We start from the raw sequence: 17,534 nt of genomic DNA, 5'->3' as shown, positions 1-17,534 counted from the left end.
GTCAGAATTGGAAGGTAGTCCCCTATTGAATCTATCATTCATGGATTTTCATATCCTCTTAGATTTTAATGTTTTGTAATGCATGCCATGAACGCATGGCAGAGCATTATCACACATGATCTGGCAAATAGTATCGCACATAGCATCACACTTATATAATAAATTAAGATTTAGAAGTTAATATTCAAATGTAGGAGCTGAACGAACTGAAAAACCTAGTGATTCAAACTTTGGAGGCCAACGGCTGCCTGTCCAATATTAGGGCTCAAATCAGATCTAGCGTCTTCAAGGTCGTCGACGAGCCTGGGGCCTAAAAAAAAGTATATTTCCTATAAACTAGACATCGCCCTTCCATTGGGAGAACGTAAAGTGCCAAACTCTCCACGACAAGTAGAATGGAAAGTAGTTGCTGCTGCTAATTAAATAATTTTTCCAATTCTACAATATGGACTATTCCAACTGCGTGTTTGCATCATAGGCCAATTGCAGATAATAAACAAAAAGAGAAGTGTTAGCCCTGAAGCTCGGAATTCAGGCAGACCCAGCTAAACCCCTGCTGATGACAGTAATTGAAAAAGCTAATGAATGAGTTTGTATGATATGATGATGATTCTGAAACAATTATTGATAATAGTTCAGGATTTATACGTTTAGATATTTATATTTCTATTGATAATGGATAAATCTGAATATGTATGCATGGATAATGCACAATCTCATAACATAATATTCTTGATTATCTCTGAACCCTCTTACAATTTTCAATAGAAATTTAATGCAAATGCTAAGAAGTATAGCAATCATGAAAATAATCGATGTATGCAATTCATTCATTTCGTATTCAGTTTATCAATAAACTTTACTTATCTCTGCTTATTATGTGATAGCAAAAAGTATATGAAAATCTAATTAATTATCATTTGTCGCCAGCAGTTGCCATCATCAATGATAAAAGCCATGCAAAATATCATAAACAAATGGAATGAGCTGCTGCGATTTTCCAATACCTGATGCGATGCGTATAATAGAATAAATGGGCATAGATAATTTAAAATGATGGATGTGCTGTATATATAAAAGGAATGCAAAATTAAAAGAAAGTTCTCGATTAATAACTGAATTCAAACAATTTGACTCGCATCCCAAGTGCGATCACCAAACCGAAGATGTCACTTTTCAGGGCGCTGTCACTGTCGATCTACTTCGATGAAGAACATGTTGAGGATATCATCAGAGTTCTCAGACTTTGTCTCATTTGTTCATGCACTTCCAAATTTCCAAGCTCCAACCCATTCGGTTCTCCGCACCGCAAAGCCAAATTTTTATCCAAATTCGCAGATTCCGATGAAGCGTTGGACATGTACATATAGAATGCGGATCGATAGTGCTTTATTTACGTACAGCATCCAGCATATCGTAGGACAACCTCGAACTAGCCTCTTTAGCTTACCGCAGGCGTGTCATACTCTTCAAACTCTCCAAAGAAATGTACCTTCAAGAGAATTTGTTAACAGCCTGCATAGGCAACATAAAAGAGCCGCCATTGATGATAGCTAAAATAGCAAACAGATTTTTCTGTGTGCAAAGCCAGTCCACGCGAAGTGTAATGATGTTCATCAAAGAAAATGTCATCAACCAGATGATCAACATCGACGGCGAGAACCATTATCGGGCAATCCAGAGTAACGGCTCATACCAATATCCCGATCAGTACAGCCCGATTATGAGGAATCGAACTCATAAGAAAAGCTTGTCTGATTGCGGGGACTTGAATATGAGCCCATAGAAGAAATAACATAGCTATTACTTTGACAACACGCAGAAGTAATCAGGGCTTTAATAGTAGTTCAGGATATGAGGAAGGTGGGGTTGATGAACTCTTCTACCAGCAGTACTCCGCACTGCCCTCTCTCGAGCCTCGTCTCTAGCGCACAAACAGCATAAACATACCTCCCAATCAAAGATACACGGGCAGACTCAAATTTTTCGATCAAAATGGTAATTATGGGTATGTATAATGTAATATTTGCGTAGTTTCATTGTGGTGGATGGCTTTGGATCTGATTTGTTCGTGCATTACGATGACCTGCAGAAAACAGGCATCCCAAAATAGAGGTTTCTAATCATTAGGAATAGTGAATAGATAAGATTTTAGTTCACTTGCTTAGAGTACGACGGCAAATGCAAAAAATCAAAGAAAGCTGTAGATTTGATCATTATTCCTTGACTTTTGGCTGACTTTAGTATTGCAGTATATCAATTGAGCCCTGTCATATGGCGCTAAAAGGTCTGCTGTTGGCTTGGATGTGAATTATATGCATTTGGTTCCGATTTGCCATACCTTTGAGATGCCATTTCTCTAATGCTTTTTTCCTTCTCCATAAATATCCTCAATATCTTCCGATGTTCTCGAATCGACTACTCACATTTTACAATCTTATTCTTTGTTTCCTTAAGCTAGACAGAGTATTTATCTTTTATGCTTTGTAGTTTGCTCGAGTGGCATTGCTCCACTTTGTTTTATTTGTTCACAGTGTTCACAATGTTTTATTTTGTTGCAATGCTCTTCATTTTGCTATCCCTCAGAGATAACTGCGAGAGCTTATTGATTTCCTGATGGAGTATTTTATTTTCAGATTTTAGCATTTATTCCTCAATTATTGATTTGCCCAATTGTTCTTCAAGGTCGGATACTCGCTATTGCATTATTGGAGTAACTCGAGTGTTCGTTATAATATGAATATAGTTACTTATTTATTGGCTAATGCGTTATTAATTGGAAATACAATACGAGCGTTGATGCAATAGAGCAATGTGAATAATGAGTTGCCTATATTGTTATAAATTTTGAACTTTTCTCTTCCTGGCTTAATATTGAATTTTGCATTAGTTACTCAAAATAACTACTAATAAAGCAAATAAAATAAAGAAAAAAGGACCAAACTAGCAAATGAATATTCTCAATAACTGGTGTTCGATGATAAGAATCACAAGGGAGGTAGTTTGAGATCAGAAGTAAAAAGGATCAATTGGGTAAAGCCCATTAATGGAAGAGTCAGTACGATTCAAAGTTATTATAAATGTTGAGCAGCAGGCTATTGAAACTATCCAACGGTCGAGTTCAGCTACTTGAAAGAGTTTCTTGAATGTCGGAAGCTGCTTTACGAACTAATTCACTCTTTAAATATATTGCAGTTTTCTTTAATTGCTCAAGATATCTAAATTGACTGAATTTGTCTGAATGATTCACATAAAATAAGTGTACTTCATTGATAAATTCCCATGATCACTGATTATTCTATGATAATGTGATGTTTAGTAAAACCAATATATGCGCCTATATTGCTATTTCTGATGATGCATTACTAAAAAGAGAATGAGACAATCGAAGTGATTTCTATTGACACTAAGATGTCTGATGTTCACTATAAAAATCAGCAGCTGAGATATAAGCAAGTGTCTATGTAACTTCAATTGTTATTAATATATAAAATAATAAATGTTTAAGTTGTAAATGACACTAATTAAGAAATAACGACATTTATTATTGTATTTATTTCCAGATTTACTGGTTTGCAATGTCTTTGGAAGCTGTTAATCATGAATGTTATGGGTACGAGAAGATGAAATCGTGATGGACTTAAAATTCTTTGATTATTGACAGTAGTCAAATTATATATATGCAATTTGTGTGTATATATGTGTGTATATATGTGTGTATGCATATGTATATATATGTGTATATGTGTGTATGGGTGTGTATATGCTTATAGAGATAGGATTGGATATATAGATAGATAGATGCGTATATATGTTTGTGTCTGTATATATGCTGGAATCTTATACTATAAAATCGAACTAAGATCTTGAGACTTCTCATCGACTGATCTGCTTGCGGGGTCTAAATATTGATATTTTGTAGATGTACCTCCAGATTATATGCGATAAGGTTTGTATTACATTGATTCTGAATGGATTATATTTAGAAAACTGCCTGAAGGTTCTCTTGCCCGCGCAGGGCATTTCTTACTCCTGTGATTCCTACTCTTCCATAGGGTCGCACTTTATCCACTCCTCAGGCTCTTCTTCGAAGGCATGCCGAGTGTTGAGTGAGAACAACTCGGAGTGCATATCTGGTGGCGTTGTTGTTGAAAGTGGGCTCAGTTTGGACTCGCTTTATTCCAGCTCCTCTAGCACAAAGTCATCGAGAATGTCTTAATTGGAAGGCTATTGCTGTGGACTACGCTATTACAAAATCAAGTACGTGAGTTTGGGACAGAGTGGGACATCTAGGATTTGATATTTTTGAGTTTAGTGTTCCTATTACATAGACGGATACTATAAATATAAATTCAGATATTTCAGCGAAGCAGCTATTGATATTATTATACCAATTTATCAGATTATCCCAAACTTACAAAGCCACTATGCCTCCCAAAATCCCAGCAATCGCACCAAAAAGCCCGTACTTTCCAATTTAATAATTCAATGTCATGTTACCGCGAAATTGACAAAAATGGCTTCTCATTATTTAACTTTAAATTTGATTGTTTGCAATAAGTGTAATAAAATATACAATGGAAGATGCCAATATATTTATATAAGCCTGATTGCATGTAATGCTGCAGATAAATAAATAAATTAAATAGAAATAAGCACACGTCAAATATTAAATTAACATATAAACATACAAATAGAGTATTCCACATGCACAAAGCTAAAAGTACGTATACTTTCATTCAGAGCAGCAATTCAAGAACCCATTCGATATTGATGAGGATTAAGATTAAATTCCTATTACTTAATCTTATGTCTCTTATCGTTCCGAGCAGCCAACTGTTCATAACCCATTACCATTCAATCCCTATGAATTGAGCTCTGCAAATGCGAACACTCCAGCCAAAAATGATAAAAATAAAACGCTTCCTTCTCCAGTATTGAAGCCTCAATCATAAAAAAAAAATACTGGTCTCTCTTCGAAATCTTTCACGACTGCTCCAACAACCTTCTTGCCCAGCCATTCTTAAAACCATTAGGAGAAAAGATAAAAGGCATACTAATTGAATGAGGACGGGGACCCCCCACTCTTAGAAGGTACCAAAATATATGAATGTCTAGACATTGGAATAGATCCTTACTTGATATTGAGGCGAATGAAGCTGGTTATGAGGTTGAAAAAGCCCGACTAAGAAACTCTTGAAGATCCTGACCTTTCGGGGCCTATCTTCATTGCTTTATGCTTTGGGTTCTTATTGTTGCTTTCCGGAAAGATTCATTTTGGGGATATTTATGCGATATTCGTGCTAGGAAACATTTTGCTGTACTTTCTTTTCAATTTCATGTCGCAGGTATCTAAATTGTTATGTATTTTGTAGACTGAACTCATACCATTATACAACATCATGAGTACTCTTGGATACGGGCTCATTCCTATCCTTATCCTGGGCTTCTGCGGGATATTTGCCAGCCTCAAAGGCACAGGCGGCATTCTATTGAGCTTAGGAGTGACTATATGGGCATCATTAGCCGCCAGTAACTTCATTTAGATATTAATGAAATGCCCAGAATCAGATCGCAAGCAACTTATTGCCTACCCATTATTCTTATTTTACGTTAGTTTCGCAATGATCATAATTTTTTGATTCTCTATACAACGGCTAAATATTCACAATCATTCAGAAGTTGAATAAAAATATATATCATAGGATTGGAAAATAGTAAAATATTCCATTAATGTTCTTTTTAATTTCTGGTTAGTTGTTTTGTTTCTCTGTAAAATGTTAAAATCTTTCATATTTCTTTGAGGAGCTTCTTATATTTGCTTTTCTCCCTGCTTCTTTTGAGATTAGCCGATCGACCAAATTTTTCATCCCGATATTCTTTTACGAACCAGTAATCACGCTGCAGCTTTTGCTTTATCTTTTTGAAAACTCATGGGGTTTGACCTCACATTGCTGAGACTATTTATGGTAGCTGGAGTGTAGGGGGTCTTAACTTTTTTTCTGCTGAACCCATCGGTACTGCTTCTTTTTGGCCGAAAAAGAGTTGAACATTGAAAATGACGACTATTTTATCATGGTCTTCAAACTGTTTTCTTGGAGTGACTTGTAAGTCAGTTGCAAATGCTCCTTTTTTTATCCCTGTTCGATTATCTACTGTGGGTCTATCCTTAATTTCACGTCGATTACTTCTGTTTTTATGCGTGAAAACATTTTTGCACGGTCGTAGTTCTTATTTGGTTTCTTTATGGCCTCGTACTGACAAATAGAAGAAGAAGTGAGTATTTCTCGCTTATCATTCTTTTTGCTTATTTAGTATAAAGAATGTGTGGTGACTTTTTGGGCGACCTTTTAATCTGATTTGTTAATTTCGTTGATTTTTTTATCTGTTTTATATAATCTCCTAAACTGTAATTGGTAGTGGGTTTTAATTTTCTTCGTTGCAATCAGCTTTTCCTCGAGTTTCAGTTACTTTTTAGCTTGGTCATCTGAATCATTGTCTTCGGCATAGTTCACACGCCTATCTTTCGTGATATAATTACTTTTCTTTTGTTTTTTGGCATTTTTGGACTTTGACTTCATTTTTTTTCTGTAAGTTTCCTTCAATTTATCTGCCAGCATTGAGTTCTGAACACTATTCAATCTTTCAGCTAGCTTCAGTATGTCTCCCTCAGGGTCGCTATCCGATAAGAATTCCTAATGGAGTGTGTTTTTTTCTTCTCTTTGTAGCTTATCGATTTGTGAGACTAAATGCTTATTGATGATATTCAAATTAAAGCCATACTCTTCAAATATTCGTTGCTGTTCGGTCGATCGAGTCTCGCTCATGATGATCAGCCCTTGGAGAAGGGATTTGGCCAGCCCTTGATAATCTTTTTCGTTGTATGAGATAATCTGATTGCTTGATTTGTCGATATATCCATAGTAGCTGTTTTCTAAGGTAAAAGAGTTTTTGATTCCTAAATAGCTGAGCTGCCCTCGGATGCTGGTCTCTTTATCCCGGTCGATTCCATAAGTACATGAACAAAGGTCGATCCTTTTATCGAGCTTCGATAACGTCATAGGGTAGACTCGATTGCTGATCCGATCATCGCCTCCGCAGCAGAACAAGAACGAATTTAACCTAAATCTGATTTTACCTATACTTCTTGCCATGCCCATGCAAATCGAGCATATACTGGATATTGGTATTTGGATTGGAAAGCATTGCGATGATATAGTTTCTAATTTTGTACGTCTCCGGCGTCATTTCCTATCTATTTATAAAAACTTTACTTTCATTATATCAGAGCTCCAATGCCGATTTAAATCGAACCCAGCTAAATTACATCTCGAGTTCCCATAGATCACTCCATCTGGGTTCATCATAGGGATTACGATAAAGTCGAAACTGCTAAGTAGACTTTAAGAGAGACTGCTCTGGCTCATTAACTACTGTATGATGTACTCCGATATGTACGAGCCCGCAACCTATGAGGGATGCTGCCTGCCGAAAATCAGTATATACTTTTTTTACTTATTAGAATTGTCGCCAATTCGTATCAACGGCAGGATATTGTTGGCAATGCTATACCCGGCAATTTACATCTTGACGGATAGTTTGGGATGAGTTTGATGTTCGATTGTTTTAAGCATTCGCGTTACTCTTGAGTAGGAGTAAGGCTGATTACTTGCGAAATATACTTAGTCGTTGCCACTCAAATCGAATTCAAAGTACAGGCAGTTGAAATAGTCTGCAGAATTTGGAAATCGAAGGAATTTAGTCTAAAAGAAGTGTATATTGTCGCCTCCTTTGAACCATCTCAGTTGCTGTTCTTGGAACTTCTTCATTGAGAATATTGAGATTCTCATTCCCTGCTTATAGAATGCTGTCTTTTTCACAATATTCAGAATATAGAATCTCCTGATTCCTGCGAAGGTGCTGCTTTTCACCTTGAAATGAAACCAGTTTGTATATCCGTGTGTGTTCACATCCTTTTCCAGCAATAGGAAGTAAGTCAAGCTCTTGTCATCTTTATTGTCCGAGCGATAGACTGAACTGAGATTCCCAGTTTCAAACATGGAGTCGAATTAATCGGAATCCTCTTATATAATATTCCTATTGTTGTCGCTGTTGTTGTTGCCTATGGCTGGCACTTTGAGCTCTCGATAATCTTTGCAGTTATAATCAAATAAGCTATTAATGTTTCTAATTCTGGCTGTAGAATCTTCACATGTTTTAGAACTGTCATTACTGGTAATCTTCTAATGATGCCCATTTTTAATAACTTTTGAGTAAACTCTCTTCAGTTATTTCTTAATGATATACTACTTAATGGAATACCCTTCGTTGTTGTTGAGAGATGGCTTACTTCTCTTTTGTTGTTGCATGATTTATATCTATTCGCATCGTTAGTTAATCTATTCGGGCAGAGTAAAATAAATTGGCTAGCTATCGATGACCCTTGCGGTTATTTCTGTCGGCCGATATCTTGGTTTGAGCTAATTTGCAGCAGGCACAGCAATTTTGTATGAATCATTCGGGAATATAGCAGTGCTTGATAGTTAATATAGGTTATCTTCTGGCTCGGAAATGAAGCATTACTATTATTCTTATTTTTGTGCTACTGCTTATTGCATTTGATAATTAATTACTCATTGTGAATTTAAGGAATGCACTAACTTATTATGTGTGCTATTATCATGCGTATTTATATTTGTCATTTTATATATGCAGTTTGGGGCTGTTGCATATACATTAAGTGGTATAGTAATCTAAATTATCCTTATAACTATGAAAGACACAGAATTCGATTGTGATGATGCTCAAGAAAACTGCTCCTCTGGATAATAATCATCATAGCTCCTTGAATAACAATAACTGCCATAATCGGACTCAGACATTGTCGAACATCCTTCCCCAAACTATGAGATTCTGTTGCATGAACTAAAAATGAAAAGTTCTGCATTAGCCAAAGCCTCCAATCTGATTTAGATTTTGCGAGTGGAAGTACTCATTGTGAGATATAGGCCAGCTGGAAGTCTAAAAGAATTCAAGAGCCGAAGCCATAGAAGCTGCTTTATAGAAATAAAAAATATAGCATGAAATCGAAATCAGGAAACTGCATGACTGTCTCAGATCAAAGCAGAATAAAGCGATTATATCCAATATTTCAGTCACTAAGGAACCTAACAACATAAACAGCTGGAGATATCGCAACGATTTGAAACTAACTGCGACTGCCACCAACACGAACATCCATAAAAACAGTGCTGAACATAAAGCGAGCAACAGCGCAACCAGCAATAAATCAATGACGAAGCGGATGAAGAAATGGGGCTCCATGGATCAGACTTCCTTTGCGAATTCACGCGCATTCTTCATTAACAGTAAATAGCAGAAAGAGAGTTCACTAAAAAAGTAACATAAATTCAGTGGACAAACTTTCGATTTCAACATAGAAAAAACTCTCTACTTCCAATACCTGCTCGAGAAGGATGAATGGGAATCCAATTTTGTTACAACTTTCACGTAACTCCAATAGAAATGCAATTCTTAAATGGCGAACAATCTGACAACCATCGAAAACAACCATGTGTAGCTTTAGAAGAGGCTTATGATTGATAGCAACAGACTATCTGCATATGAATCTATCCATAACAAATATCTGCAACAAATCAGTGAGTTTAAGGAGATCATAGGAAGCCAATAATCCTTGTTGAGGGAAATGCGCATTCATTAAGAGACTCTTGAAACCTACTTAAAAAATGTAATTGCGAAATTGATGAGTTTGTTTGGAAATAATGGCACAAATGTGAAATTCACACAGCTAAGTCAGATTATACCATAAGAATTGATATCGTAATGCAAATAGAGTGTGGAAAGAGGAAGGGCAGCTTATGAGTAGATAATACAAAGGTTGAGTGTATAAAATTAAGAGTTGAAAAAGATTGTGGAGGAATTGATTGAACTAATGAAGAGCAAAAAGGTATGAAATCGCATAAAATCGATCACTAAAGGCGAGTGATTGGTTATTTATGGCATTAAAGTAGGCCTTAAGATATATTTATTCAAACAATAAAGATATAGCAATTATGTTTTTAGTTTTACTAAGATTATTAAGGAAATGAATTCAGATATGCATGTGTATAGGTCATTTGAGAGCTTTGACTGTTTTCATTTCGTAGATTAGTTTTGTTATTTATGTTTACTTCATCTGAGAAAATATATCCATAACATACAGTTTCTCCATAATATACAGTATATTTCGCATAATATAGAAATCATTTCGAAAACTGTTCGATAATTAAGAATTTCGCTGCAATACTGTCCACTAATGATTGCGTATCATTTCTTTCGGCTGCTTTTTAATCTAATTTATTTACTAGATCCTTGACTTTTAATAACCTGCTTGCTTTGTCTTGAAAATGTTATGTTTTGCTCGGGTGATCAAGATGAACTAACTATCGTTGCCTTATTTTCAAAGGTTTCACAATTTTCTTAATTTATTTGAGTTCCTCAGACTATTTCGCTTGTTATGGATTCTGCTTTGTCATTTATTCCTCGCGTTTTGTTCTCGCTTTGGTCAGGTAATCAGGATATTTAAATAATTCCTGCTTTTAATGCTCGTTGTCTTTGGTTCTTCGAACAGACTACTATCCGACCCCAGAATTCATTTATTTCATATAGTCGTTGCCTAGTTTATATAAAGCAAAATAATCTAATGATTTTGTGCGTGTGCTTGCTTACGCCTGTTTAGCATTGGTTTATTTTTTGGAGCCTGTAATAGCTGCTTCTTTTTGTTTTTATTTGAACTTTTAACGGACTGTTTCTGCATAGAGGTATTTTTTTGTGTTGAATATCTGCGAGGCCATCATTTTCTCTTCCTCTCGGCTTCTTTGATCTCTTTCTTCGGCTGAGAGAGTCTTAAAGAATGTGGAATGCGAGTGTTTCTGCATTTTTGCTTTCTCTATCAGATCTTTCTGCAGTTCGATCTCATTATTCTTCCTTTTCTGTTTATTCTGGCTAACAATTTCAGAGTACCTCCTTGAATGACTTATAATTTATTCGATATTTAGTTTTTGCTACTGCCTTCTACGCTACTTCAATTTTTAGTTTTACTATTATTCGCTCACTTCGAGAATCTTCCATTGTTCTTATATTATTTCATGTAAGAATTTTTGTTGTTTTACTTTTTGGAATTTTCGGTTGCTAATCTTTACGGATTGGAGCATTTAATTTTTAGCATTTTTTGCATTTTAGAGATTTTTGATTGCTTATATTCTCTTTTTTTATGATTCGCTTCTGAGTCTCTCATTGATTTATTGCTTTTATTTTGTTTACAGGGCTTGAATTTTACTTCGAAGTCGATCGGTCTTCTTGGCAACTTCTTCTTCGAATTTCTCCTTTTATTTGATGATTTTTTGAATTTTTAGTTTTTATTCGACGGTCATTTGGGATTTAAAATACTTTTGACCTTCCTCGCTTTTCGACATTAAATATGGTTTATTCAATCGGGTTTTTTCTTCCTCAAATTGCAATTTTACCATTTATCCTTACAATTATTTTTTCTTCTTGATGATCTCGCTTAATTTCTTATCTGCCAAGTTAATGCTATTCTGGTTAATTTTCATTTTTTTCTAAGTATGCGATTTTGAGGCCGATATTTCCATTTATTAAACTTTGTGTGTGGATTAAGGAGATTAGAACTAATTTTGAAATGAATAATCTGAATTGGGTTGTTAGTTGTTGTTCATTGTGCAGTTTTATGTCATGTTATGTGTTTTCGTAGGTTTATGGATATATTTGGGTTGTGATGTATCGAGGTGGAGATGGCTTATGTTATATATTTTATTGTGTGTTATATAATGTATGTTTTTAATAGATTAATTTATTATGCATATTTTATTGAAGGAGAAATAAAAACAAATACATAATATATAAATATAGGGAACTGCTTAGAAGAAGTTGAAATAATAGTTTTAATTTATCAGAGATAGTCATTCTTCTTGAGCAAGTGTATTATAGCTGAGACTTCCTCAATTTCATTTTATTTATTCAAAATGAATTGAGGCGGAATATACTAATTTTTATATAGCAATAGGCCCACCCATATCCTTGCCATTGCTCTGATAATCTATAAACTTGCAGGCTATTCACATACTTGCAAATGCTCGACCATGGTCCTTTCGATCCTGTTCTTCAATTCGAAGTCCTGGGAGGTGAGGTAATTGAGTAAAAAGACCACAAGATTATGCTAATTTGGGTTATAAACCATCTCCAGTCGGATGGGAGTCAGAAACTGTTGCAGCTTGCTTTTTAAATTGGGGTCAAGAGCAATATTGGCCAATATGTTATACACTATATACTTCAACTCTTTGTCAACACCCCAAATCTTCATCAGGAGGTCTTCTTAGTTGACTAAGTATGTTATCACACTCCCTGAATCAAGGACGATTATCATATCGATGAGGAAGAGAATTTACTTCTTTATGTTGGTTGAGCATTGGCTGTTAGTCAGTAAGTTTACCATGCTTGAGAAAGGGATATCCTTGAATTTTATGCTGAGAAGATCAGCCTCAATCAGCTTGCTTAAGTTGTGAATGGAGTCCTCGAAGGCTGAAACATTATTCTCATAATCATCACAATTTTTTTGAGCAAAAGTTTCTTAGTTGGCATGATGACTTATGCTTAAAATAAACACGTTAATACACAAAAGTAACTATTTGGCGCTCAATATAGGTTTCTGTTCGGTTGAATCAAGCAAACACCTCATAAAAAATATGAACTATTTGGTGACCTAACTCGATGGCTCAGGGTTTACACTGACCAACAGGTCAAACAGTATTGTGTTGGCCTATACTTCGTAGCAGAGTGAAATAAGTTTATTGGATTGGCAGATTGTGTTGCCAAATATGATAAATATGTCGCTGATGTTGTCCTATGTGTGCAGCATTGGTATTCTGAGAAGTCTTGTCAAAATCGGAAGGATATGTGAATCAACCAGCCGACTTTCTGCTACTTCACAATGCGTGAGAATTCGATTCAGAATCGAAATCCCCTTGTGAAGCAATGGCTCTATTTGATACGCATTTAAATTGGAATCCAATAGCAAGAGAAATGTTTTAATAATATGTTCAATTAGTTTGTTCTACTCCTTCGCAATGTTTTTGATTGCGTAATTGGAGCATTTCTTCAAGATTTTTTTCAGTTCCTTGAAATTCTCCAATAATTAGAAATGGTCCATGCTGTTAATACTCGTGAGAATTAATTCACCGATGTGCTTGACCATGGAAATATTCTCTTCGTCTTCCACGTAGTTTAATGAAGAGCTAATGGTGCGCTTATTTGATGACATCTGCTGGGTTCGATGCTTCTTAAAGACTTAATCTATTTGTTTGCGACGAATCATCTGATAGAACTCTCCCTTTTTTGCGCCATTCATCTCAGTAATTATAATAATTAATAGCTTCGAATCTATCCCAATTATTATCCTAATTATTATCCCAAAAGATGCCAGATAACTTTATATAGATATGCTCACACCAAGATCAGCCCATAGTCGAGGGATTGCGATCACTCAACTGTTAGTTTGCTTTGAAGTCTTTCTGACCATTTCAAATTTTAACTGATATTGTAATTATATATATGTCTGTTCTTATGTAATTTATGGTGTACGATTGATTGATTGTATATTATTTGAAACATATTTTTGAAACTTACAATGGGGGATAAGAAACCTGAAGAGAACTTCGAGTTTATGGCTGCAGATGATGAGATATATAGGCCAATGCAACAAGAAATATTCTAAGGGCTCATCGAAACTGAGGCCATGCTTGAAAATTAGCTGAAGGAAGCCCTGCAAATCAAAAAGAATTTGGAAGCCTCAAAATAAAATATTGGTGTGAGACTCTACAATGCTCAACAACAGCTGGCTGCAGACCAAATGGACTATGAGAAATCCCATGAGAATTATAACATTGCTCAAAGGTTGAGAATCGAATCGGAACAAAAACTGGCCCAAATTAATTAAATCTATAACTCAAAGAAATAAGAAAATGGCATTTACAAAAACAAAGTCGCCAAGTCACAAAAATAATTGGAGATTTTGATGAAAAATTTCCATGAAATCTAAGCCTATAACCTCCAACTGAAATCAGATATCGCAGTAACTAAAATCGAAACATTCACGGCCGAAGAAAATGTGGCCAACTTGGAGAAAATAAAGAAAAAACAGGATCTGCTTATTGATTCGATGAATGAATAGAGCAAAAGACTTGAAGAGCAGAAGAATATTTTATCTGCCCAGATAATTTCACAGAGGGAAGAAACATAGGAGGCGAAGAGAGTCCTGAGAGAAGCGCAATCAGAAATGTAAAAAGTTGCAGCCAGTAAAAAAGGATTGCTGGATCGCTGGCAAAAAAATTTAATAATGATGCAGAAGAGGGATGCAATGGTTCAATTAGCAAAGGAGGAGCTCAAATCTCAAATTGAAAGAAATATTCTTTTAAAAAGCGAATTAAATGGCCTTCGAGCGTAGATTCGAAAGTAAGAGTACTCCACAGAAAGCCTAAATGTCCAAGGCGAAAGAATAGCAAAAGAGAAGAACTCAATCGAACTGAAAAGAAACTAATTGCAGTCTCTCGAGGATAAGACTTCAATGCAACTGATGGCATTGAAAAACTCCCTTGCAAGCACAGAGTAATAAATAAAACTAACTGTAACAGAATAGAAAACAGTCGAAAATGCAATGAGTGTAATTTAATCAAATATTATGAAATTGCACGCAGAAACAAAGAAACTCTATGAGAAACTAATCGACCAAAAAAGCGAACACACAACAATTTAAAAAACTGCCTTTAATTTATTGAAGCAAGCTCACAAACTTTCCTTTGAAACCTAAGAGAAAGAAATGGAGCTCGAAAATATCAGGAATTAAATTGCCAGAGTAAAAATCGATCAACTGAATACAAAAGCACAAATATAGCTACTTGAAGGGAAGAAGGCTGAAGCAATCAACGAGCAAGAGTAAAAGAAATACTTAGTGATAACTTATTAAGTGCAAATCAAACAAGGTCATGATATCAATGAGAAAAAACAGCATGAAGTCGGGAGACTAAATAAGCTGCATGACTAGCTTATGAGCAAAGCCAACGATCAAGGCAAAAACCCACTCGAGAACAAACTCAGCAATTTGATCACAGAAACTGAAGAGTTGTAAAAGAATTGTAGCGAGCTTTATCGAGATTGGATCAAGAAACAGACAGAAGTCGTGAACAAAAATAACGAACTGTAACAGCTCAAAGAAAGTGTAACATCATTATAAAATAAAAAAACGATCATGGAACAAAAGAAAAGCAGGCTAAATGCTAACTATCAAATATTCTAAAAATAAATTGTTTCCACAAAGATAAGCTTGAAAGGCCTTCAGCAATAAATGAATAAACTGAATGATAATTTGGCTGTAAATGCCGACAAGAAACAGAAACTCTAAAATGAAAACGTCAATTTAGAAAGCGAGTTCGTATAAAAGCTAAAATAAATGTAAAGAGAAGCCATAAAACTTGAAATAGACATCGATAACATTCGATAGTAGAAAGCTGAACTAATGAACTAAATAGTCTAATGTGAAAGACAGATATTGCTATGGGAAAGAAAGTACCAACTGGAGAAAGATATGCAATAAACACTTGACCCTAACGTTGGAAAATCATAGATTTAAGAACTAACAAAAGAATTGCATCGAATGTAATTGAAATATCAAAGCTTATTGAAAAATCAAGACAAAATGATGACGGAAATACAAAGAGTTGTCAGGAAGAAAAGAGATATTTAAATGAAATACCGCGATGCTGTCAAAAAGGAGCCCCAAAGAGTTAAGAAATAGCCTGAAAATTCTATTCAACTTAAAAAAGCTCTGCAAAAGGCGAGATAAAATTAGGGCAAAATCATGAAAAACTTGCAAGATGCTGAAAGAACCCTAGCAAAGAAGGAGTCCGATTTGTAGAATGTTGCTGAAGCTCTCGAACAACATAACGACGAATACAAAAGGCTGGAAGTTTAGGCTCATAACTTAGAGACCGAGCAAGTCCTTGCCAAAATAAAGAAGAATGTGGACGTGCTACAAATTGCAACCCTACAAAAGAAATACAAAAAATGTGAATAAATTTCAAACAAAACAGCAAAGCTTATGTATCAGGAGCCCATTCTACGCCAAAAGCTAGAATAAATCAAAGAGAAGAACAACTAATTTTTTGGGGTCGTGCAACATTTTATGGACAAATATACCCAATACTCAGATCTCTTCGCTCCTCTTTTGGAGACTCATAAAATAAACGCCGAAATCTGATTATTGTTGCAATCATCTTCTAAATAAATATAATACGGGCATTTAAAATCAGGCTTTTTTTATTTACTTTATTTTTATTTTATTATATTTCATTTATTTTTATGAGTTGGATTTGGATTTGGAGTACTTAACAGGAAAGACCTTATAGGATCTTTTTCTTTCAATTTACTATAATACAGTATTGGACTGTTAATTTTATTGCATTTCAAATTCGATATAACTGCTTTAAAGTATGATGCTATTCAGCAAATAAATTCGTCAATATTATTCACAAGTTCCATAATAAAATGCAATGATTGAAAAAAGAGTATTCCAAAGCCCATATTTTCTCAAAAGAGGCGATTGCGGCATCAAACTCCGAAACAAAAGTTCTGAGTATCAAAAAAGATTCGATGTTAAACCAATTTTCAATTCAGAATTCGATCGAAATGATATCAAATCAGTTTTGAGTACAAAAATTAAGTCTTCTTCTTTGACGTAGCTTTCTCGAAAAAACGACTATCTCGACAGGAATCAGACATTTCTAAATTAGCTTAAAAGTGTCGCCTCCCGATTTTAGAAAAAATAGAAAAAAAAATAGTAAAAACGGTTCAGTTTGAGTCCGTCGAACTACTTTAATAAACGAGAGAGTAACTCTGTTGCGACTAAAGTTTGTTTGCTCAAGACCAGAAAGTTGAAAACCTAAATAATGTGTTGGCATCGAAAGAATTTCAATCCTTTAGCTTCTCAAAATTGCAGCAATCACTCAATAGCTTTATCAAAACCGAAAGATATAATGGCACGAACTGCAGATCTGCGAAATGTCAGCAGAGCTGAGTTTACTATTAAGAAAAAGAGCATGAAGTATAAAAACAAAAGAATAACGAGAGAATCGGAATAGCATGATTACTTTTTCTAAAAGACTCTCGAGCCATGGAGAATTTAATAGTACTCTGATTGCTTTTGAAAGCCTGCGTATGAATAGTATGAATAGTATGATTGCTTATTGACTAAAAATCACTTCATAATGATTATGATGAAAATGTGAAGATAAAATCATTTCTTTTTTGCGTTCTTTACGTCTTTGCCTCCTTGATTTTTGGCTGCTTCTAGCCTTTCGAAAAATGTATCTGGGTCATTCCAGTTTGGATTGGCTTATTTAAGAGTTGTTTGCTACCAATCATCGACTGAATTGACAATTTGCTTATCCTCCTAAATTTATTGCAAC

This window comes from Brachycentrus maculatus, unplaced genomic scaffold (assembly GCF_059751285.1).
Source record: "Brachycentrus maculatus isolate JH-2025_06_01 unplaced genomic scaffold, ASM5975128v1 h1tg001633l, whole genome shotgun sequence".
Classification (NCBI taxonomy): Eukaryota; Metazoa; Arthropoda; class Insecta; order Trichoptera; family Brachycentridae; genus Brachycentrus; species Brachycentrus maculatus.
The sequence above is the reverse complement of the archived record's forward strand: the minus strand, read 5'-3'. Positions refer to the sequence as shown.